Source organism: Protopterus annectens, chromosome 1.part1 (genome assembly GCF_019279795.1).
Source record: "Protopterus annectens isolate FY-2018-M chromosome 1.part1, PAN1.0, whole genome shotgun sequence".
NCBI lineage: Eukaryota > Metazoa > Chordata > Ceratodontiformes > Protopteridae > Protopterus > Protopterus annectens.
In genome coordinates, this window is record NC_056726.1 from 917,471,994 (window position 1) to 917,498,965 (window position 26,972).

Genomic DNA, 26,972 nt, shown 5'->3' on the forward strand with positions numbered 1-26,972 from the left:
GGGACAATTGAGAGACTGGTCTTTAACTCATAAATGCAGAGAAACACAAACAAATCTTAACTGCGCTGTCCTTAGCATTGATAGTGCTTTCCACGCTCTCCTGATCTCTTTCTCAAACCAAAATAGACTCCTCTCTGTCCATTGAAGTATGCAAGCATTCTGACGTAAAGGATATAAAGCATCAATCATCCTAAAAAAATGGGTTGAAAACCATTTTATAAAACAATTGCCCATTTATAATGTATTACCATAGTTCTCGTCTTCCCCACACAAAATGTTTAAATACTCTTCCTTTTCAGCACTGTGGCACCACCATTTCTGGAACTCCAGTCAGTGATTGTTCGATACACACACCGGACATAATAGAAAGCACTCTCAGCCTGCAATTCCCATTTGAATCAATATTCAGCAGCTTGGCTCAAGCTAGATCTGGCTGGCCTACCTATACTTAGAACTGGGTGTGACTAAAGAGATAACTAGGAGCTGTATCAGTTGTACAAGGTCAGCATCTCAGACTTTAGTCTATCAGATAGAAGGTAATTTTCTATTATGCCATATATATATATATATATATATATATATATATATATATATATATATATATATATATATATATATAGACATTCGAAATGTCGACCATGTAATGAAAAAAAAAAAACAACTTACCTTCACACTGCTAGCAAGGAGGCTATGCTCCCCCTGCACCCCCCCACCCCCCCATAACTTAAATATATCAACTCTGAGATCGCACTACAGTGCGGAAGATGGAAATCTTTCCATTCAGCACTGTATGGAGATGCCAGTTCCACATGGTCGACATTTCGAATATCAAACATATGGTCTTCGTCATATGGTCTTCGAAATTCTGAAATGTCGACCATGTGTAGGGGACCCATATATATATATATATATATATATATATATATATATATATATATATATATATATATGTATGTATATATATATATATATATATATATATATATATATATATATATATATACACATATATATGCACCAATGAACAAAGTACACATACAGGGAAAAAACAAGTGCACAGTACCAAAGTAAAATACAATGAAAAAGTCCAGTACTCTTGAAAATTCAATAAAAAACTTTTATTGAACAACTTAATAGTATAATTTTGTCCCACAAAAGCCCCAGCCTTGGTTTCATCAAACTGCTTTTTCAATGTGCTTTTTCAATGTCATAGAATATTAACAGCAAGTTTAAATGAAACATTTGGCTATTCACAAGCCAATTAGCCTAAGAAATCAATTGACCTATGTAACGCAAAAAGTCAAAGCATCAAATCAAATATTTTTGTTGCTTGTGAGGAGAAAACTCAGAAAAAAAAACTTACATATTAATAAACTGTTTCTTCACATAAAATTATTTGGAAAAATAAAACCCATCACATAAATCAATAGATCAGCAGAAATTAATTTTGTAAATAGAATCACCTAATATAGAATAATTTGTCCTTGAAATAATACTGGCGCCAAGTGGTTAAACAGAGACACTATATCTTAGATACAGTAAACTCACAGTTAATCAGAACTCAAGCAACCAGAAAAAAAATCAAAGACATACAGTACAGTATGAACAATTCAGTTTTTCAGGTGTTGCACTGTTTTCCCCCTGCAGAAACATACTTTACATTTTTAGATTTTCAATTTGACTTTAAATTTTCAAATTTTAGAGTTTTAAAAAGGAAGATACAAATAAATTCCCTCTCTCCCCAACCTGAGAACAAGTCAAACCAAACAAGTGAAATTGCTTAAATGTCAACACTCGCTCCATACTCACTCAGTCAGTTTGCATCAGATTGCACATTCTCTCTCCAATCTCCCGCACACACCCTCTTCAGCTTTCATACATCTCTCCAAATCTCACACACAGTCACTTCTGATTTCATACATTCATTCACTCTCTGTCTCTCTCTCTCTCTCTCTTCTATTCAATTCTGATCCACTCAGCGTGCCACTGAATACCATTCTGCGTGCCATGCTTTCCAGCGGAAATATACGTTTAAAGTATTATTCCAGCCAGGCTTTTCATTACTGTATTCCAATATTAAAATCAAATCAGTGTTTATGGTATGGTATAGTATGGGGTACAGTACTAGTCAGGCCTATTTTTAATAGTAACTCTCAAGCAAACAGAAATTACACTTATCCGGCCTCTACCAATCCTTGTATGTGCCAGTTAACTGAGAGTTTACTGTATAAATTGAATAAAGCAATAATGTTTAGCAGTCATTAAATACTGCATTTGACATAACATATGGGCCTTTGGAGATGGTGACAGCTGCAGGTCCCTTTTCTTGCTGGTGCATAATAATTAGCAGGTGGGGCACACATAATACGTGTAAAATCATAAAAAAATACCAATAAAGTATAGAATTCATGATACATGGTAACAACTCATCCCATAATCCACTGTTAAAAATGAAAGATCATTTCCCTACGAAAATAAACAGTGAATACCATGATGTTAAAAATCCTGGTAAAGCTCACAACACAAAAAATCTACTAATGTGTTATGCTCAAGGATTATGGTTTGGATGAAGTGTTGTTGTGCTACAATGTAAAAAATCAAGAAGACAGCCACCTGTACAACAGAGGTGGGCAAAATATCATGCACAAAGACATTTCTGCCACAGTAGAAAGAGGAAAAATATCATTAACTCAAATTCAAGAACAGAAAGTCGGACTTACGTTGTTCTGTGTTGCATTGTCAGGAGAACATTTTATAGAAATATAGCACATTTTGCCAGCATTCAAGATAAATCACATATCTTTCCATTACAAACACTGGGAATAGCAAAATGTCTGTTAAATGTTCTTTGAACCAGAAATAAGAATGGTCATTTACCAGCTCCTGGATTACAATGTCTGTCAGCACTTGGACTAAAATCTGGAATCCTTAAAACATGCAATTCCGCTAGTTTATTTTATTGAGCATTTATAACTACTGTCAAAGAGGGAAGAGATGCTATTATAACATGAATCAGAGTAATTCAAGCAAAAAATAAAAATGGAAATAGGTTTTATAAGCTATGCAAGATGCCGAAAACACACTACTGCCATTCTATTAAAAATCATCATGTTTAGCATGACTCGTATTATAGGGACTTGAAGTATTTTTTGTGAAAAAAACCCTCCAAGATCACCTTACAGTGGCAGGTACATTGAGACATAATAGCCATAACCACTTAATGATTCTGATGTATTAAAATAGTCAGAGTGCAAATATACAATTAAATAACTGAGATCTACTAGCAACCATAATTTATTTAGACTTCACTTTTAGCAGGGTTACTCCAACTAGGACAATTGCCTCGTTTCAGGGAAGACCTGAGGTGGTATTCATACTGATTGGCCAGGATACCAGGAAACTTCCCTTTTTTTTTGAAAAGAGTCATGTGATCATTTACATCCACCCAGTTGTTTAAAATCTCATCTGAAAGACAGTACCCACAAGAGTCCAGCACCCCCCTTATGCTGTGCTGCTGTGCCAGCATTTGAAAACGAATCCAAATAACTGGTGTGGGACTAGAACCAACAGCCTTTTGCAAGGAAAAAGTGATTGCACTACTTGTTGAGCTACTAAGATTGCAAATAAACATGTTAGTTTACCAGATATCTCCAAGGAAAACAGTACTGATGAATACAAAACACATACTAAGCAAATGCAGAAACATGAACCACCAATTATTTTTTTTCTGATTTGCTGAAAGAAAACCAATAGAAATAAATCAGATATGAATGTATCTTTCAACTTATTTGGTCAACAATTCCAGACAAAAAAAAATAACAGGGTACAATCAAGAACAATGTTTTAAATATTAATCTAATTCACTTAAAAGTTAATATAAGAACACATTTTGCATCAATATGCATTCCTGAACATGCAGAAATATAAAATTTTAACAACTGACTTTGCTGACTGGTTGTAATCTTGAGAGATTTACCAGAAAATCAAAAATGTTATGAGAAGCAGGTCAAACATTGAAGCAAAAATAAGGTACAATCTGCCAAACCAGGGTAGCTGAGAGGTTTGGGCAGCACTCAAAAGGGCAGGTCTGGTCAGAGTAGCCCGTTCCAGGATTTGAATTCTTTTTGAATGTGCAAACAATGCTGGGGCAGCCACGGTGGTGCAGCAGTTAGTGTTGTCGCCTCACAGCAAGAAGTTCTCCGGTTCGATCCCTGGTTGTAGTGCCTTCTGTGCAGAGTCTGCATGTCCTCACTGTGGTTGCGTGGGTTTCCTCCGGCTGCTTCAGTTTTCTCCCACATCCCAAAGACAGGTGGATTGGACATGTTGAATTGGACCTAGGTGTGAGTGCATGCATGTGTGTGCCTTCTTCCATGGAAGGTTGGGCGCTGGGCTTGCAACTTGACACCATAAAACTCTACTGCCAATCATGAGCAGACAGGTGATCCGCTGTGGCAACCCCTGACCGGTAAAGGCTGGAAGAAGAAAAAGTGTTTTAAAGAATGTAATTATGATTTTCTGAATGTTATTATAAAAGTCTATGAATAAGTCTCATCAGAATAATTTAAGACTTTGTATTTTAATGACTGAGATCATTAAAAGTATAGATCCTTAAATTCCTTTTTTTAAATATACTTTTTATTGCATTTTCCTCTTTTTTAATACACAAAAAAGTAATAAAACAGAAATATATAAGGACAAGATACATGGAAATATAAATTTGCAATAAAATATAATAACATAGTACATACACCATCATTGTTCATTTCATAATATGCAAAATTTGATAACATTTTAATTGTTCACATTAAATTGTAAGACAAAAAATCTACTCAGAGATTATTTAAATCTTAATAGAATCTGTTCTTGAAAACAGTTTTGTCAAAATATTATAGCCTACCTAACTTTAGTTGTATCTTGTAATAACTATGTACACTATATACACTGATGTCACCTCTGATGTTCAGTATGTTTGCACTTCCTATACCTTTCCCAATTTAATATGACTAAAAGTTTTGCTAATATTTATTTTCTTTTATTTTTTCCTTATTTGTTTAGAGTAGTAGTAGTAATGTTGCAGTCCCTTGTCTATAGACCGGTTTTATCTTAAGATTTCTGTAAATGTTTTCCAATATTTCTGGTAATAGGATATTTTTTTTTGCTTCTTGTGATTAGTTTGCTGACTAATATGTATTTCATAGCAATTCCTTTAAATTCATCCCATGTAATTTTAGTTCTATCTAGCCAATTTTGAGCTATGTATGATTTCATCATTGCACACAATGTTACTATGATGTGTTTGTTTTCATATGAAAAGTTGGTGGGGAATACATGTAAAATTGCAATTTCCCATGTCAGGGTAGATTTAGTGTATCCCTTTTTTTCTAACTTGGTTCTTAATGAGCACCATAATTTGTATACATTCTTACAGCTCAAGAAAAATATGAAGGGTATCAGCTGGGCTGTTGGGCAAGTGGGGCAAAAAGGAGAGAGAGAAGGATTGATTTTACTTAGAAAGAGTGGTGTATGGTAGGCATTATTGTTAATCATAATTTGGGTATAAATTAATTTTTTGAGGGGTTAATTTCAAGGTGAGTTCAATTGCAGCAGATTTTTGGTCTACAGTAATCTTGTTATTTTTTTCTTCCCAATATTTTAAGTATAAGAGTGAATCTTGTTTTTTAATCCTTGTTATTAATCTATTTGTTTTTGATAGGATTTTAGATCTCAAAAGCAATAGATTAATAATTTGTTGACATAGCTGCATGTCTTGTTTTCCCATTTTGACATTTGTAGTAACTGTGTTAATTAGGTAGAGTATTTGCTTGATAATAGTGTTATAACTTTTATTTACTTCTAGTCTTTACCTTATATTCTCGATTGAAACATTTTTGCCTTGGTAGAAGTCCCATACAGTGGTATTTTTAATTAGTGGATATTGATTCAGACTTAGCATAGTGTTATTTAATTTAATATTAGGGCTTACGTGTATTGGTTGTCCCATTACCAAAGTATCCTTAAGATTAAGGGAGGATAACAGCTTTTGAAATAGTAATGTGTTTCTTATGATTATGGGGTGGATTTTAAAATACCTTAGTGTCTTGGAGTTTAGAAAGGGTATTGCTTTAGGGTTTATGTTTGATGAAATTAGATGTTTATGATATATTTTAATCCAGATTGGAAACAATGCTTTGTTAGATGATTCATAATTTGCTATTTATATAATTCGACTAGCGTTTATAATGTCATAGTAAGTTTGAAAATCGGGTAATCCTAAGCCACCTTTCTGTTTGGGTAATGTTAATCTAGAGTATTTTATTCTTGTATTTTTAGGATGCCAAATAAATTTCCCTAGTAGTGTTTCAAGTTTGGAAAAGAAGCTATTTGGTATATTTTGATTAATAGCATTAAAGTGAAACAGTAATCTTGGAAGAATATTAATTTTGACTATAGCCACCTTAGATAGTAGAGATAGGTTAAGATTTAACCATCTTTTAATGTCTTCCGTGATGTTAGCCCACATTCTAAACAGATTATATTTTGCCAAGTCAGGTTGGGGGTGAGTGAACATGATGCCCAGATATTTGAGATTGTAGTTGACTTTTATTTCCGTTTCAGGAAAATAGAATTCCTTGTGTCCTAAAGTATTTAAAGGGAAAATTACTGACTTGTTTTTGTTAATGGCCTAGTTAGATATTTTTGAAAAAATTTCAGTGGAGTTTAATATCTTGTTTAAATCAGTATTAGGGAATGTGAAGTCAATATTAAGGTCATCAGCAAAAGCTGCATACTTTACTGGGATTTTAGAAATATTCATAAAATGGTAGCAAGTTGTTTGTGATATTTTGAGGAGGAGAGTTTCAATGTATATATTGAACAGGTATGGTGATAGTGAGCATCCTTGCCTTGTACCATTAATAATTTGCATAGGTTTTGATTGCTTTTTATTTATATATAGTGTTGTTGTAGCATTGTTGTATAAGGCTCTCACCATGTTTATATATTCATCAGGAATGCTAAATTTGTTGAGTATCTTAAATAGAAAATCAAGGTTTACTCTGTCAAAAGCTTTAGATACATCTACAGATAGTGCATAGCTAGGGCATTTATTATTTGCTTTTAAACTGATGATTGAATAAATGGTGAGTGTGTTATCCCATACCTGTCTGTTATTCATAAAGCCTAGTTATTCAGCAGATATAATAAAAGATAGAATTTTTTTGATTCTGCTAGCTAAGACTGTTGACAGAATTTTAATATCGATATTTATGAGTGCTATTGGTCTGTAGTTGTTTGGATTTAATGCATCTGAGTTGGGTTTTGGTATGAGTACAGTTTTTGAGTTGTTAATATACAGGTCCTTGATTCCATACTTTAATACATATTCATATACTTTCAATAGTATTGGAGCTATTTGTTTCTTAAAAGTCTTATAGAACTCTGCCACATACCCATCTGGCCCTGGTGATTTACCTGGTTTCAGCTTATTTACAGCAGCAATGATTTCCTTTACATTTATAGGGGCTTTAAGATTATTTATTTGTGTTTCATTTATTACTGGAAGATCCTTAAATTCCTAAGCTAATAAGACTTCATTTTCAGAAAGTTTAGGATAGTGTGACATTGCCATAATATCCATAGCACCAACAAACAGAAGAATTAAAGAAACTGCTGCTATAGTCAACTTTCCAGTTTCAAAATACGCAACTCTATACTTCCTCTCATAAGGTGGAACAAATGGGAAAACTATGGAGCACTTACTAACAATTAGGAGGGAGCTCACAGCATAGGTAAAATGTTACCTTAAACATGTTTTATCACACATCTACATCCTCAATCATTAGAGACTCTTAGGAGAAACAGCTCAAGTTGCAAAAGTCCAATGCCCCAGAAGAGCAAGCCAAGCACCCCCCCAAAAAAAAAATATACAATCAACTCCAGTCAGCATCAAGCAATCAAGCAGTACAGGTACAGGTAATTCTGTAAGATCATGAGCACTGAGCCGTCAATAATACCAACAAGCAAAAGAATTAAAGAAACTAAAGACAAAGTCGATCTTCCAGTTTCAAACTGCAGAGTACTAAGAGTGCTACTGCAGAGTACTAAAAGTATTACTGCAGAATACTAAGAGTGATACTGCAGAGCACTAAGAGTATTACTGCAGAGTACTGAGTGCTACTGCAGAGTACTAAGAGTATTACTGCAGAGTACTAAGAGTACTACACTACCTTGTACATCATGCAGTCATACCAAAATCCCATTATTTGGCTGCCTGTCCCCCACTTACCATAAACACTGTTGAAACATCTTAATGTCCATACTATTTTCTGCTTTCCTTTTTCAACGATCACAGAGATTTCTATTTAATTTAATACTTTTGTTTTAAAATTTATGTCAAAAACACTTGCAAACATGTAATGAACAAAACAAAACATTCACATTAAAAACAAACAGTGTGAGCTACAGTGAACTTCTCTTCCTTTGAAACTCATATTTTTTTTTGAAAATGCATCTGGCAATCCATTAAAGTACAATAGATGTGCAATGATTCATAGCCAAATAGTATTTAGTAAGGAAGTAAATAGTGGCTATCTAAAGGGTTCAGGAATTAAAAAGACAAATGCTAACAGCTTGTTGCAGCCTACTGGCTACAAGTATCTCTTTTTAGGGGCAGCCAAGGAGCAGAGTCTGGTGAAATAATGTGGTCAGACTCACACTAGACAAATGATGGCTGCACTACTGGAAGCAGCTCATTAGTAGCTTGTAACCTTAACTCATCTGTGCGAATTACCTAACTGCTGTAGCCCAACACAATGTATTTTATACTGCAAAAAGCCAGTTAAATTGAGGATTCCAAGATGGCTGCCGACTAGATTAGTCCCTACTCTTTGAGCTCCTCACAGCTATTTAACTTTTGTTTTTTTTTACAACTTTGTACCAATCTTTTTCCTCAGTTTTTTTTTACAAAAAGATTTATAAATCTTTTTCTACGCATTTGGATTATTTTTTTTCTCTGGACTTCTTATCCTGGGATTTATTTTACCTCAGAACAATTTTGTTCTCTCAGCTGCTTGGGCACCTGCTGCTTCAGTTTATTCCTGGATCCTGATATCCTGTCAGTAGCACTTCATCTCTGGGCATGGCTACAAAATCCGACTCCATGGAGACTCAACCTACAAAGGCCAAATTTTCTTCAATGCTCTCTCCTGAAAAAGATTCCAGTTCAAAAAGATTAAGGACATCTAAACAATCTACTGAAACTTCCAAAGTAAGTAATAAAGACTTAACTGATTCAAATTTTCATTTAGACGAACTAAAAGTAGCATTAAAGCCTATCCAAAGTGCTATCCAAAATTTCTCAGAACAATTTGCTGACTTTAGTAAAACATTAAAGCAAATAAATGATAGAATGGATATGATTGAAAATAGAAATTCAGCTTTAGAGATAAAAACTGATTCATTGGAAAGTGACCTTAAGTCTAAAGATAAGATTATTTCTGATATACAAGCTAAACTGGTGGATTTGGAAGCCAGGAGTCGAAGAAATAACATCATTATTCGTGGTTTGCCAGAATCTTATGACAATAAAAACTTGTTATCTGTGACTAAGAACATCTTTGAAACATTGTTAAACTGTGAAACATCCTCAAAATCTATAATTGTAGAGAGAGCACATAGAGCATTACGTGCAAGACAAGATTCTCCCTCACCAAGGATTATTTATATTAAGTTATTAAACTTTCAAGATACTTTCCAGATCCTGGAAGCAGCTAAAAGTAAAAAACAGTTTATATGGAAGTCTCATAAACTGTCATTTTCTCAAGATCCCCCTTCTCAAATAAAACTAAATAGACAAAAACTTGCTCCCTATTGTGCTGACTTGATAAAAAGAGGGATAAGATTTCATATGTCTTATCGAAATACCTTGTCTTTTACAGTCAATGACAAAAGGTTTGTGTACTCTGATCCCAAGGATGCAAAATATATATTTTTTAAAACTTTTAAAAAGCTTCCTGACTCTGTATCATAATATGTTACTTTTTAATGGATTTCAAATGTGATATTTTTCTGTCAATATTTATACTTTAGGATGTACATGTCTGTTATTGCCTAATCTTATTTTATTCTAATAGTTGTGTTGAATATATTCTTCCTTAGTTCTGACAGAATTTAAATTTTATTGTGATATCATATGCTTTCCAGATTTCTAGTATTACTCTCTGATTTTTAACAGTCATGTAGTTATCTTTTTCGCATTTTGCGAATGTAGTGTGTTAGTATTTTCTAGTTTTTAGATTACAGTCCCCTGCGCCAGTTGTATGGTTTATGGAGGGAGAATTTTCGTTTCTCGAGACTATTCAAGGAGAAAATCTTCTGCTTGTAGCACCAGCCGCATCTTTACCTAGTCACGCACCTCTTACGGACTCTCGGAGACTGATGGTGACGTCATCACTCGCTGAGGAGGTCCGCTGGCTTCGCATTCACAGTGGCGCTTCTCTTCAGCATGTATTAGACTTCAGGAGTGATTTTATAGTTTTTCTTCATTTATAGTGTGTCTGAGACTAAGCGATGGTCATTTTCAGTATTAAATAAGTTATTTTTCCACAGTGGCACCAGCGATTCTTCACATGACTTTCTCGCTTTAATGCGAGTATTTGCCTTTGACTACTAAGGCGGAATTTGCTCTTATTCCAACAGAATAGGTTAGTCTCATTCATTTTAAATAACAAGAATGGGCAAAGAAGAAATTACATTTTTCTTATGGTATGCTTTTCACCGTATTTTGATCTATAACATAAATGTCAAAATATTTATTTACTTACACTGTTTTCTTGTTTTTTTTTAAGAACTTCACGCAATTTACCACAAGCAGTATGAGGGGATTATAATGTATGTTACTTTTGGCAAGATAACACACAGATAAACTGTTGTAAAGTTTATATAGGGTTATTTCTTAATCTTATTAGGTATAGTATACATGTTTATGTTTAAGCTGCTTGACTTTTTCGGAATTTAACTTACTTGTTTTGTTCTATTTGGATATTCTAAAGAGTGAGTGTATGAGATCTGTGTGTTTTACATCCTGTTGCTATACTGCTTCTTTATACTCTAAAAGTGCATTATAACCTTACAACTAACAGTGCTATTGTTACAAACATTTTAAAAATTATTTTCTGAAATCATAAAATCTGCATTAGTATCCTTTTAATCTTTATCTTTGAATTTGTGAATATACTGTAGGTTAAGGTATTGTCCAGTAGTTTTTTCTTTGTATTCATCTTTTAACACTAGATGGCGCCAAAGTCTATTCAATATACAGTAAACTACTGAGAGCTACTGCTATATAACAGCTATTTTGACAGTTAACATTCATTTATATGGGGCTGATTATAGAGTTTAAGTCTCTTGGGGGATAGACTTTGCTGTATTTGGACCATGTGCTTATACTATAATTTTAGATATTTGTCATAGTTATTCTCTATTTGATTATTGAGAAGTTTTGCTGTGTTTTACTGTGCGATTACTTGATAATGCATAGTTTTATCTTGTTTTGCAATATTTATAGCTATTTTCTTTATATATAATTAAAACATCATTTTATATAGGATACAATTATTACTAGTTTCTCATAGGATTATTTATATATATAGTAATGTTATTATATTTGTCTCTTAATATTTATATACGTTACTTTACATATGTTTGTTTTCATCATAATATTTGTTATGCTGTGTTGTTTTTGTTAATCATAAATCGTTTTTCTTTTTTTTTGAAATATTTGAGGAAATTCATTTTATTCTTATATATTTTTACTTAATAGTAGGAGCTTGTAGTTTAATATATTAAGTAGGGACTGAGTATGTTGGACATCTTGAAATTAGTTAGTCTTGTATATAGGTTTAGTAGTATAATACTGGTTTTAATTTTTTTGTTAGCTTTCATTGAGTATTTTTTATGTTAATTTGATGCTATTAATATCTAAATTTACAACTTCTACTTTATTTGCATCTGATCTTCCTTTATCAATAGGTGATTGGTGGGTAGACACTAGGGTTAGGATGAAGGATATAGATACATTTTATATTATTTTTGATATTATTTTTCTTCTACAAGGGATATTTTTTGATTTGATTGTATATTCAAATACTGTTCAGATTAAGTCTGTTTTTTTTACCTCTCGGATGTACTGGTTTGAGTGTTGTGGGGATTTTACTCTGTGTTTTTTTACAGCATCAATACTGGTTGTCTGCTTTGAATATGCCAGTTGATATAATATTGGATTCCTGGAATGTTAGAGGTATTCAAAGCAAAGCAAAAAAGTCATTATTCTTTCATTTGATTTTTAAGTCACAGGCCAATATTTGTTTTATTCAAGAGTCCCACATTCCTCAACTTGATTGGAATAAAGAGATGAATAAAAAATGGATCAAGAGGATTGTAGCTTCAGGGGACTCATCTAATTCCAGAGAAGTAGCCATAATTATTAAACAAAAATTCACGGGGAACATAATTGATGAGAAATTTGACATTGAGGGTAGATGGTGTTTGTTTACTGCTTCTATTCATGGTCTTGACAAACCTCTTTTAGTTTTAAACATATATGGCCCATGTAATCTACAGCATTTGTTCATTCTAAAAATCTATAATATTCTCACATCATATAAAGACCATTATATTATAGTAGGTGGTGATTGGAACACAGTAATAAATCCAGAAATTGATCGTTCTCGTTCCACTGCTTCTTATAACTATCAATCTACTATGGCTCTTAATGATTTGATGATGGAGTATAGTTTAATTGATCCATTACATACTGTTAAAATCTCAAATAGGAATGATATTTATACCTATTGCTCTAAGTGTTATCGTTCTTGGTCCAGATTGGATTTTTTTCTAATCTCTGATTCTATCTCAAAATATATTTTAGATTTTAATATTGAACCTAGATTTTTTTCGGACCATTCAAGAATCTTATTAAAATTAAATATAAATACTAATATTAAAAATAAAATCAATTTAAATAAATGGTCTTTAAATAATAATTTACTACTAAATGAAGAAATTTGTAAACAATGTTCTGAAATCTTACAGGAAATGGAAGGTAACCTAGGGTCATCAGATATTCCTTATGACTAATGGACTGCATGTAAAGCGAGATTAAGAGGATTGTTTATCAGTAAAGCGGCCTATCTCAAAAAACATTACTTTAAGAAAGAGGAGCTCTTAAAATCTAGAATTCTATCTCTGGAAAATCAACTTAGACTAAACCATGACTCTAATATAGAAAAGCAAATTCTTGAATGCCAGAAAGATTTAATTTTGCTTCATCAAAATAATCTCTCTTTAGCTGAACAAAAGTTACTTGCTTCATATTCAGAATGGGCCCAGGTTCCTTCTAAACTACTAGCTAGAATTATTAAAATTAATTTTGACAGACCAAAAATCTCATCTTTGTCTTATAAGAATAAATTGTATAACACGGATGAAGAGATTATTCAGCTCTTTACTTCACTTTATACTGATTTATATTCAAATTCTTCTAATTTTGTTAATGATAATTACATAAAAACCTTTTTAAATTCTCTACATTTCCCTAAATTAAATGATAACCAACAAAGATTGATTTCTGCTCCTATATCTTTACAAGAAATTTCGGATTCAATTGATAATCTTAAATCTGGTAAATCTCCTGGTCCAGATGGTTTCACTCCAGAATTTTTCAAATCTTTTAAATTGGTAATTCTTCCCTTTCTTTTTAAAGTATATAATCATATAAGAGTTAATGATATCTCAGATATTCATTGGAATACATCTAAAACTATCTTAATTCTGAAAAATAATAAAGAAAAATCAGACCCAGCTAATTATAGACCCATTTCTTTAATAAATGTAGATATTAAGATTTTATCATCTATTTTGGCTAATAGATTGAAACGGATTTTACCCTCAATTATTTCTCAAGATCAATCTGGTTTTATGTCCCGCAGACATGCTTGGGATAATACACTGCCCTTAGAGTCTATCATTCATCTTATTAAAAAAGATACAAACCCAATTTATGCTCTGATTATTGATGCATCAAATGCTTTTGACAGAGTCTGTTGGAACTTTCTTTTTCAAACTATGTTTTGTTTCAATATTCCTTTATTCTTTATAAACTTTTTAAAAGTATTGTACAAAGATATGTTTACTAGACTGTACATTAATGGTCACTTTTCTTCTCCTATAAAGATTACCAGAGGAACAAGGCAAGGTTGTCCACTGTCTCCCTTTCTTTTTAACATTTATTTAGAACCTTTGTTGCTATATATTATTCAGAATACTTTTCATAATGTCCCTAGAATTCTTAACATGAAAATTTATTTCTCAGCCTTTGCTGATGACCTAGTAATTTACTTTCAAACTCCACTATCTGACTATAGAAAAATAACATATTCTATTGATTACTTCTCTTCTGTTTCGAACTATCTTTTAAATTCCTCTAAAACTTATATATTTCCTCTAAATCATTTAGTACATAAACCATTTCTATTTTCAGATCATCAATTTCAGTTTACTTTTAGTATAAAATATTTAGGTATCAATTTAGAACACAATAATAAATCTTCTTTTCAAAATAACATAAATAAAGTTTGGAACTCAATATTATCTGATATAAACAGATGGGAACATCTAAATCTTTCACTTTTATCAAAGGCTGCCATAATTAAAATGAACATTTTGCCTAAATTCCTTTACCATTTCTCTTTGTCTGACCAGATAATTCCGAAATCTTTCTTTGAGTCTGTAAATAAAGTTTTGGCTAAATTTTTTTGGTTCCCCAAATCGGTTAGAATTTCCTATTCCAGATTATCAATTTCTAAGGATAAAGGTGGTTTGGGTCTTCCTAACCTATATCTCTATTATTTGATTGTTTCATCTAATAAACTTTTCACCATATCTAATTTCAAGAATATTTCTCATATAAATCATTCATTATGGATAAAAATGTGGTATAATTACATCATATCAAAAATATAAACCCAGAAGCTATTCCTTTTATCTCTTTGGACATCATATCTACTAAAAATCTTTCTGTCTTCATTAAACAAAAGATTAAAGCTTTTCAAACTTTAGTTAAACTATGCAATCTAGATAAGATTTCTCATTTTATTCAACCAATTCATCTAAACCCAAATATAATGATAGACAACAAACCTTTTAACTTAACAAAATATCCTCTAATAAAAAATTTAAAAGTTGGAGATATTTTGAAACATCTTGACTTATCTTTACCTGATTGGCGTAAGATTTTGAAAGTTAATTGGAATTATTCGCCAATTCTTCGTCAATTAAGAGTAATAGTTAAAAATAAGTTTTTATGTATAGATCCTATGGAACACCAAATGAATAATCTCAGCATGATTATCAGAACATTATCTTCATCAGATAAAATGCTGTCAAATTCCTATAAGTTGATAAAGAGCTTAATGATGGATCACAATTGTCTTTTGTCTAATGTCTGGTTAAATTATAATTCCCGATTGTCTGAGTATCAGAAACTCTTGGCCATCAGATATACAAAGGAATTTATCCCTTTTAAAAAATTATTATACACACAATTAATGATTAACAATGATGCCTATTGTACCCCGTATAAATTAAATAAATTTAACCCAAACAAATCCTCATCATGCTCATGTTGTTATCACCCCCAAGCAGATCTCCTCCACATTTTGTGGTATTGTCATTTTTCTCATAGATTGAGGACCTCTTTGAAAGTCAGACTACAGAGAATGGGGTATCATAAGTCTACATTGTCCTGGGAATTTGCTATTCTTCATATTCCATTAATTCATCTTTCAAAATTAGATACTCATGTTATCATCTTTATTTGCTCCTTATTAAAACTTTACATAACCCAAAATTGGCTTGATCGTACCAAACTAAATTGGGTTACTTTTCAGAAAATGGCTTATTCATATATTGATGCTCAAAAGAACATAGCTAAAAGTCCTAAAAAAAAGGCATTAAAAAAGTTAGTGTTAGAAAAAGTTTTAAATATTATCAATAGTTAATGCCTTTAATTCTTCTATTGTTTTATGCTGGTATTTTTTTCTTCTCTCCTTCTCTTCTTTTAACTTCTGTTTTCATTTTCTCATATTATTCCCTTTATTGTATTTATAAATGCGCAATACTCTTTCTTTTCACTTCAGGTTTTTTTTTCCCTTTTCTCTTTTCAGGATGCCTAACTTGTATATAATGTATATATTTCATAATGTTTTTGTTATCATTATTATATGTGAATTTTCCTGAAAGATTGTTTTCTTTTAGAGTTGCAATATGTTTATTCAAACTTATTTTTCATGTACAAAACTCCTAATGTCTTGTTTTATATACCTAATAAAAAATTTTTTGAGAAAAAAAAAAAGCCAGTTAAATTATAAATGCATTCATAGGTTCATAGGTAAGTACTAGGCTAGCTGCCACTGTGGGGCATTTTAAGCCTGGACAATTTCCCTTTTGTATGCAAAATAACCTATCCCATTTGGTTCTAGATTGGCTTTACCCATCCCATGGTTGAAAATTATATACAACCCATAATGAGAATAATTGGGACCATAGCATAGATTATGTGAGGAGACCCATTTATGGGATAAAGCATTTAAGAGCTGTATCTGTCCATTAGTCATAGCTGATATTTTAACATTAAACTTGTAGCCTTCATGCTATGCAGTTTATTCACATGTCAACAGTCAACAAAATAAGGAAACCAAGGATTGTACTCAAAGAACGTGGCTGATATGATGAAAGTCCTTTTTACTATAAGTAATTATTTTCTTTACACAAAACTACTCTGGGATGCATGATACACACACAGAAACACACATGTGCAGAAACGTGACCATAAATTACAATCCCCTGCATACATACAGATGACTGCATACATACAGATCTTGGCTTACAATAAAATGAATGAAGTAATGCATAAATAATGGTGAAGAAGTGTATTTAGCTCACTACTGTAAGAACCATACAGTGCAACCCACTGCACACCCTGCATGTCCTCTGAAAATCTTAGCTTTATAATCAGAGGCATAGATCTAACAATCAGGAATAGATTTTAAATCTTTATCGTATATACTTTGAATGTTGCATTAGTAAGCATTTTATGAAGGACACAAAATCTGAAATTTACATGCCTGTCACTTTTCATTGACTGTAATTCATAACAATCTGCCAGGAAGTCAATAATCTCATAAGGAAGAAACCAAATAATTCTCACTTTATTCATGACAAAGCCAAAAACTATTGGGCAAAAGGACAAATTTTGTGTACTATACTATTTGTTAAGCAGGTGAACCATTTGAGAATGTATCCTCTTTCAGGGGTGATCCAGAAGTACTGTTTGCATCCCTTGCTCACAGTCAAATCGTTAGGCAAATCCTTTGCAATATAAATAGTGCATATTGGAGGGATAGCTACATATCACCAAGGGTATCACTCCACATAAGGCAACATGCTTCTCTTCCACTATTCAGATATAATCTGAACAAAAGGATGGGTAACTGCAAATTCACTCCTGTTTAGCACCCTTGTGCCTTAGGGATGGAGAAAACATGTAAATGCTTATCTAATTTCTGAATTATTAAAATATAAGGGCTAAAATGTAAGACTAGGCTTCTAAAGATCCTCATGTTTCAGTAGCCTAGTAAGTACTAATGAACCTGTGGACATAGGAGGATTCATATCCTATACTTTTGATGACAGGGAGTAATTTGTTAACATTTCAGAGCCTCAACTGTCAGACAACTCTAATTCACTTAAAGGGTTAACAGAACTACAACATGTGCTGCATGAGGATGTCTTTTCTGAATAATGGGAACTCTAATGACTAAAAAAAAAAAAAAAGGAAGCTGAAGGACTTCTGGCAGTTGGTGTAAAGGATTCAGACTTCAAGCTTTTAGTGAGATGCTTTAAGAGTAGAGAGTTTGATTCTTTCCATCTCAAGCTATATAACTCCAATCAAGTCACTTTATCAGAACACCCCTAACTGAGGCACTTTCTGACTGCATTGAAAAGTAGTAAAAGACAAAAAGACATCTGGAAATTTTGTAAAGGCCTGCACTCTTGCACATTTGCTGAATGTGCAGAACAGAATCCCATCTTCAAACAAGTTTTTGATTTTAGAAGAATTAGACTTCTGGCATCTCAGACATTCACCTGCTCTAACTGCTGTCACAGAATCTGGGTAAAAAATTATTATATTCATAGGCCACATGATTTATTTTTACCTACATATGAGAAATGCTAATCCAATACAAAGCTGCCCTACACCTTATTAATGCATGACCTACTTCCAAAAATGACCATGATCCAAAATGACCAATCATCTCCATTCCACAACAAAAGTCCAGTCATTTACACCTAGCAGTAGCCTGTCTTCTGCTTCCACCATTCCAAAATATATTTCAAGACCTCACTTTAAAAATACTAAATGCCTTTTTTGCTATGAAAGCATAATCATACTTGGTGACTTTAATATTAATCTCCTTGAACCTTGTAGAAACAAAATAAATGAATTCCTTGTGATCAAAACTTTATCTAAAATGGTATAAAACCCTATAAGACCAAACTTTAGAACAAATAACCAGTCCCTCCCAGGCCTCTAAATTACTAATTCTGCTAATATCGATATATTTCTATTCACCAATTACTCTTGAGTATCCACTTACTAGGTAAATCTGACACTTTTACTTAACACAAATCAGCAAGCACTTAAAATAACCTTTAGGCCTAAGTGTGAAAAATATTAACAAATCTGAAGGATGTCTGCCTTCCAGTTTCAAGATGCAAACAAATCAGGAAATACTTTTCCTTATATTCTTAGAACTCTCCAACAGAAGTACTTCAACTAAATTAACAGAAGTCATAAAATCTATTTTATGTATTTAACATTTGTTGACTGGGAAAGTCTGACTAGGACAGAGCCTATTTTCAGCAAAGGCCTGGGCAGAAACACTACAGACACATGTCTTTGGAATGTGGGAGGAAAGTGGAGTACTTAAAGGAAACCCACACAAACAAAGGGTGGGCATGCAGACTCCACACAGAGGGCACCCCAGCTGAGAACTGAATCAGAGAACCTCTTGCTGTGAGGCAACGACATTAACCACTGCACCACTGCACTGCGAAATCAAACCAATTAAATGGTTATCAGAGTAATTCAAGGCTCCATTAATTCTCAGAGATCAGATCAAGTTTGCACAAAATGGAAACAGCCTCCAAATGTGGAAACATACATAGATTAATTTTTCTACAAAATGGTATTAAAAACATGATGGCATAAAGCCTTTATCTTCCTGACCAAATAATTTTTCTTTTACCAGCCAAAATATTTCTGGAGAGAAGTAATTTTCTCAGACAAAGAGCCTCCAAAACCAGCACATAATGTTCAGATATAATACAAACCACCAAATATTTCTTATGCACCTTCAGCTTCCTGTGTGATATTTCCCTACTTTTTGCCATGACATTCCTCAACACAACATCTCTAAACACACACACACACACACACACACACACACACACACACACACACACACACACACACACACACACACACACACACGCACACACCACTCCCATTCATTCTAACCTTCTACTTTTACTCTGTCAAAAGAAAAATTGAAACCATTCTTGAGTAGATTCCTTGTAATACACAAGCAGAGCCAGAACTCAAGTTAGTTAAGCATCTAGCCAAAATAATTTTAACCTCCTATTCTTGCAAAGTACTGTGTGGAAAAAGGCCACTGTTGAACTGCTTCTCAGAGTTTAAAAATGAAAATCCACTACAAACTATTCACACCATTCTTTCTATTCTGTTCAGGCTATATGGCAAACCTTTCTGCTCTCAATTCATCCATTGCCCCAAAGGGATGAAATCAAACCCAGATACCAACACTATATCTAGAGAGAGCTATAATTACACCTAGCACACTTCAGATTCTCAAAGATTATTTACTAATAGGTACTGCATTTGTTGTTCAAACAAAAGCATTTTATCTTGGTCATGCAAGATGACTCAGTCTTAATTGCAGGCCAGAGCACAAAAAATACAAACTAGATTGAAGACTACATTTCAAAAATAACTTTTTTGAAAAATGGGAAAATCAGTTCCAGCCACAAACAACACCACAAAACAAGAAATCCTACTAACCTGATCGCTAAATATGAAATTCCATCTTAGCCCTGAACTTCCTATACCGGCAATGTACTGCAACATAAGGCAGGTGCTACACTCCTGGGGTATTTTTCAGATGAGACATTAAACTGAGTTCTTGTTTGCCTGTCTGAGGTAGTAGCAACTCAGAAAGATATAAAAGATCCTATAGCACTTATGGAGGAATTTCCCGATGTTGGGTCTTCCTTGAAAATACACTAAGACTTATGGGACTAAACCACCATAACCTGGTCAACTATATATAGATCTATATCTATATGTGTAAATATATATCTATCTATATACACACACACACACACATATATATATATATATATATATATATATATGTGTGTGTGTGTGTGTGTGTGTGTGTGTGTATGTATGTGTATGCGTGTGTGGTTTACTATCAAAATAATGAATGAAGGCTTGGTGAGCATGTCAAATTACAGTTGGCTGAATCCCGTGTTGCCAAACCTGCATGTTTGCAAGTCTCTGGTTCAGCGAATGCACTGTACATTCTCAGATATTTGGTTGACCTTACTACTAGAGATTGCGGTATAGTGTAGATCAGGAAATTTACTCTTTTTCCCCACTGTAGTGTGATCTCAGAGTTAGATTATATAATTTGCAGGGGGTGTGGGGGCATAACCTCCCAAGGGGGTTGCAGGGGGGCTTGCCCCCTGTAAAAACATGAAGTTCAGTGTTGTGCAGTATGTTCCTATTGCTGAAAACCAGAACTTAACTTACTATTGTAAAAGGTGCAGGGGAAATAGTATGTTGAATAATGCGAATTCAAACAATCGGCATGACATTTGACACAGTGACTTACTTATTCTTCCATCTTCGGTGTTGTGAGTCACTCAATTGAACTTTTTTTGGTGCCATTCGCAATTTTGATAGTAAACCTATAAATATATATATATATATATATATATATATATATATATATATATATATATATATATATATATACATATTAGATATAGGTATAGGTATATGTAGATACAGATATAGATAGACACACACACACACACACACACACACACACACACACACACACACACACACACACACACACACACACACACACACACACAGCTATATCTCTATATAGAAATATAGATATCAACCAATATCCACTTGAAATAAATATCTTAGACTTTGGATTAATCAAAATCAATCCTTCCATGACTACATCAAACAAACAAAATTTACTATCTATAAACTCCTGTTATCATCTAGAAAGATCTCGTACTCCCTCTTCAATGAAGACAATACCCAGTAGGTAAGAGACTCGTACTAGCTCAACCAGAGTATGGCTTACTGATAGCAATAACTACCTCAAAGATCAATTGTTTCTCTTCCTAAATCACTACAAAATAAAAATTATATGTTATTTCTGTATATGGAAAATCACTGCTCAGCCCTAGCCAAAACAAACAGGCTTCCACTGCAGCAAAAAATGATCTTCTTCTAGCATCCTTTTTAGTTAGTCTTTTGAAAACTGATTAATTTCCATTCCTAGTAGGAGGCCTTTTTCTTACAACGATCAGTTTTAATCTCAATTCTCTTTATAACAGTGCTCCTGTACTATAAAATCCCCACAATAACCTCCATTGCATTGATCATAACTTCTCTGTATTGGGGCCTAATCTCTGGGAATCATTCTTGTCCACACATGTATGAGATGAAAGTTAAGCAAACCCTTTCTCAGGTTGCCCAGTGCAGATGGTTTAACTATAACGGTATAATGAAGCATCCACATGCATGGCTAGATTGCACCATCAATTTCCTAAACCATTTTCTCCATAAATGTCCACCTATCTATGGTCCAACTTTTTTAACTATTTATGAACTAACGTTACTATGCAGCTCAGAGTAACTGTTGCATGGACTGTATATGGCTTCATTTTGAATGATTACACAAAATGTTGCACAGAAAGGATTTCTGCTGCATTTCAACCTTTGTTATGTTTTATTTATTGAACTGCAGCTTCCTTCGAGTGATTTATTAACTTGAGCTAAGAGATGCAGACATATTACAGGCAAACAGGGAACATGATGCAGCTCTCTATTAGTCCATGAATTTTCAATGTGTCAGAATTAATTTTTATTGTTTTTCCTGCACTAGGTTGATAAAGCAATTTAAAGAGTATCAGTCACTTTCAGAAACACCCTTGTTTTAAAATTAATTTAATTTTCTGTTCTAATGCTCATATTAAAGTTGCAAATGATTTTGCCCAAAAATGAAAATCATAGTGTGTCATTTGATTTTTTTCATTTAAATGTTCACTCAGTTTTTTCTCAATAAACACAAAATGATGTCATGGTAGGTACTGGGCAATGATTTACACTCCCCTACTACAATGCATTATGGGTAAGTGAATCCAACTAACCTTTTTAGAAGAGCAGCTTATGATTGACATTCTGGTTTCACTACTACATCATCGCATGTGTTAATTTTCAATTTGAGGTGCTTTACTGGCAAGGGCTAGTTAGCAAGTTACCCTTCTAGGAACTAAAAAAGAGCTATTGTGGCATTTGATATGGAAATACTGTAGTCAATGCATTAATTTAAGTAGAGATTTATTGTAGCTTTATTGCTTCATGATGTCAATAATTCATGGGACCCTTCTTATCAACAAAAACAACATTTTTGCATCAAAAACTATAATTTGCAATTGTACATGTAAAGAGGTTATTTTTATCTCCAAATGTTTGTTATACTTGCTTCAGAAAGTCCCCAATGAACTTTAAATATAGCTGCTAGTGGAGAAGGAAAAGCAATAATAGCTATTGCAAGAAGTTTTGTCTAACCAATTGTATACAGCTATAGAGTCAAACAAATGCAGTTATGCAGTAATAGCTATATCATAAGAAGAAACCCTTTTTATTTTTTGCCATCTTTACCTGGTTTTCTGCAGGATGTGAGTGTATTAGGGATGCTGTATAATGCAACAGGGAATAACAGTATTTTGTTCCTGTTACAGATGCAGCACATGGAAGAGCGAATAGGGCAGAGCTATGAAGGTGACTTATATGAGATCAGCATCTGGCACGCACTTGTTAGGGTGGTGAATGTTGGCATAGACTTTACCTGCTCCGTTCAGCAGCACTAGCACAAATATAATGATCTAAAGAGGCATAACTCATACATTCTGTCTCACTGGGATGGGATATTCAGGGAGCGACAGGCTTCATACTACAGAAAGCTATTTTAAAAGCTGCTTTTTGTTGTCATGGGTGTACTGTGCGCATTAATGTTTTTTTCTGCTTTGTAGCAGAGGACAAACTTGTGATAAATACATTTGCCTGGTAGAGGTGCCAGATCAGAGTCTGCAGTGGATAGTACAGTATTGCCACAATAACAATTTGCTTAGGATGCTTAACAAATTACTATCCATTGTTTTATTCTTTTCATTACAAGACCTCACCATTGCACTGGTCTTCACTGCCATGACATGAACGTTAGTTTTAATGTATTTATAACTGTAATAATGTCCTCCCTTGTGCCAGATGCCCCAGAAATCGCCATGCATACGATGACTGTACTGAACCTGTATATAAATGCTGTGAGGTCTTATTTTCATTTGCACTACTGCAGTATTACTTAGTTGTTAGTTGTTCATTGTCTATTAACATTGCTGTTATCACTGTTCCTCAATGGCCTTGTATGACTGCTATTTTAACTCATTTGCAGCTGGGCTAATATCCTTCATTATGCTAGATATTCCAGAAATCACCACTGTGTATGGCAACTGAACTCAACCTGTGTACCACTGTAGTGAGTGCTTTTTGTTTTTTCATTGAACTATTACAGCATTATTTAGTTGTTCATCGCCTATCAAGATCGCTAGCTTTAGGCCCAGTATCTCCAATGCTGTCATAGCCTGTGCCACACATCCCTGCATTTATTGTGGTGTGCATGACAACTCCAGACACTCATTTTCTACAGCAGTCGGCATTGTATTTTCTCCTTGCTTCATTGTTCATTGCATATACATACTAGTGTCCATCTACATAGTGTGCTACTGTCCAACGCACACATGACAGCAGCACTGCTATTCATAATGGCCGGTGTTATCATAGTTGTTCCCTAACCCTTGTTATATACTGGTCTGATAACTGATAACTATAGCAGCACTGCTATTCATAATGGCCGGTGTTATCAAAGTTGTTCCCTAACCCTTGCTATATACTGCTCTGATAACTGCTTTTTTCCTTGAAAGATCTGACTTATTAAAGTGTACTACATCATGCCGACTCTTGTGTTTGTGCTCAGTTCTCTTTTTGACATCTTCTTTGAATCATGCTCCTTTGTTTTTCTTCATTTATTTAAATTTTTCTTTTGCAGTACTGTTTGTAGAGAAGGCAGCAGTGAGGAGGCAGCCACCATGCACTGCACCGGTCACTATGCCAACCACTGAGTTCCCATCAGGCCACATCCTGTGCTTGCTGATGGCCTCTAGTGCTACTTCTTAGGTAGGTGGCATACGCTCCTCATTGGGAAGTGGCACTGTGTGTAAAACCAGTGGCCTAATTCTTAAGTGACAGCAAGCTGTTACAGTGTAACAATATCAATAACTTACTAGTGAGCTTATTGCTTATATTTTCATTGTATTGTCATGGACTATACAATAAACATGATCTCATCTAGGTTACAAATGGTATGTGCAATAAATATAAGCTAAAACTGCGTACCATTTCAGCAGCAGATTACTTTAACACAGTGAATTTCATGTTGTCCATAAAATAACAAAGCATTTACAAAAAAGACCAGTGGAGTCGCTCATTCCTCTCCAAAGTAGACTTATATTTTACTTTTTGTGAAGTGTGCTTGCTATTGTGTTTTTATCAGTAGCTGCATTTAATCAGATAGTGTATTTTCTTTGATTCAGTTTTACTGACTATCACCAAATACCCAGAGATCAGGAAAAGATGTGAGGACAGTGATCAACACAATAATTCTCCTAACAAAAAAAGAAGGCAACTCAGAGAGTTAGATAATATTCCTGACCAAAAGAAAGAATAGAATTTGATGTAACCTCTCTTGAAAAGGTGCTAGGATGAGTTTTAATTTCCTTTGGAAGTATCCTTTCATCTCTTGTTATTGCATTTTTTCTCAGATCATCTCTGATTTCAGTAGAGACTACAAGGACATCATTTTCCTTTCATCCTGGAAAGAAGCTAAATGGCTCAAATGTTTTTCAGCAACTATTATGCACCTTTATAAAATTATGGCTACAAAGGGGCTGAAATGGAAGTGATTTTTACAATGCAAATTTAGTAATGTGCTTTACAGACCAGCTGTTTCACACATGCATTAAAGCATCCATCCCGACTAAGTCTTTTAGCCTGCATTTCTGCTAGACATGCATGATCCAACATTAAATTCTCTGAGATAACTGTATGCATACAAGAAGCTGGATATCTTCTGACCCCATGTTCATTCTCAGACGTCTGCATCGTCCAATCTATCTGATAAGGCTAGAACCGTGTATCTAGTGACAAGCAGGTCTTCTCCTCATGACTACAACAGAAGCCCATTACAAGAAGGACTAATGCTAGCTTTACCTTTGCCTAGCAAACGTCTGACCCAAGTGATGATTTTCTTTTACTTTTGAAGAAAAGATCGCAGGTAATGAAATAATGAACATTTCTGTTCTAGTGTCATATGGAAGCATATTGTAGACAGCTTTACATAGTGAGAATAGTTGGTTGCATTTGCCAGGCATGCCCTTCATTGCCGTAGGTGCTTAAATGGCCCACTCAAGTATGCTCATTTTAAATGCTTACAGCCCTGTAATACCTACAGTCTTATTGTAGTTAAAAGGTGAGATAGACACTTTGGCTGTCAACATGCTGACAAGTAGATCTTATCTTTTGCTCATTTTCTAATGCAAGCTGTCAGAATCATGCTGGAAAACACTAAGAAATGGGTTCCTGATGCATAAGATATTACAGACAATCTGATGAATGACTGTGATAGCATGGAAAATAATTATGAAGGGAAAATCAATTTTGTATTGACATGTAGCTGAGGCAGTCAAACATATAAAATTCTGGACTTGTCTGAGCCGAAGACTGAGCTTTCCTGACAGAGATCTTTGATTGTTATATTCAGTAGTTTCTCTAAAAGCATTGCTTGGGTATTTCAGTTTTAATGACTTGGTTTCTGAAAAGTGATTTCATATTGGTGGAAACATTATTATGAAATGCCACTTGTATTTTCTGAGTAGCCAATAAATAAGAAATAAATAATGTAGATGAGGTCCAATCTAACTGAGGGACATATTCAGACTGACTTCTGTAGAAGAAATATACACCCCATGACTTGCAGCTTAGTGTACCTGGCTCATTAGTAGTATATACCAATCTACGAAAAAACCCTTTCTATCTATCAGTCTATCTATCTATCTATCTATCTATCTATCTATCTGTCTGTCTATCTAATGTGTGTGTGTGTGTGTGTGTGTGTGTGTGTGTGTGTGTGTTATCAAAAGATGACTATTTAAATGGTCAGTTTAGTGAATGGTCAGACCATAAGATCAAAGATTATTCCATCAAAACCCAGGAATGGACTTGGTCCTGCGAGGGGGAGGGGCAAATCATTTTTCTTTGTAGAACTCAATTTAGAATTATTAGAACATGCTCTAACATGAATTCTGTATGCAGGCCCAAAATATAGTTAGATAGATAGATAGATAGATAGATAGATAGATAGATAGGTAGACAGATAGATATAGGTATAGATATGGATATAGATATA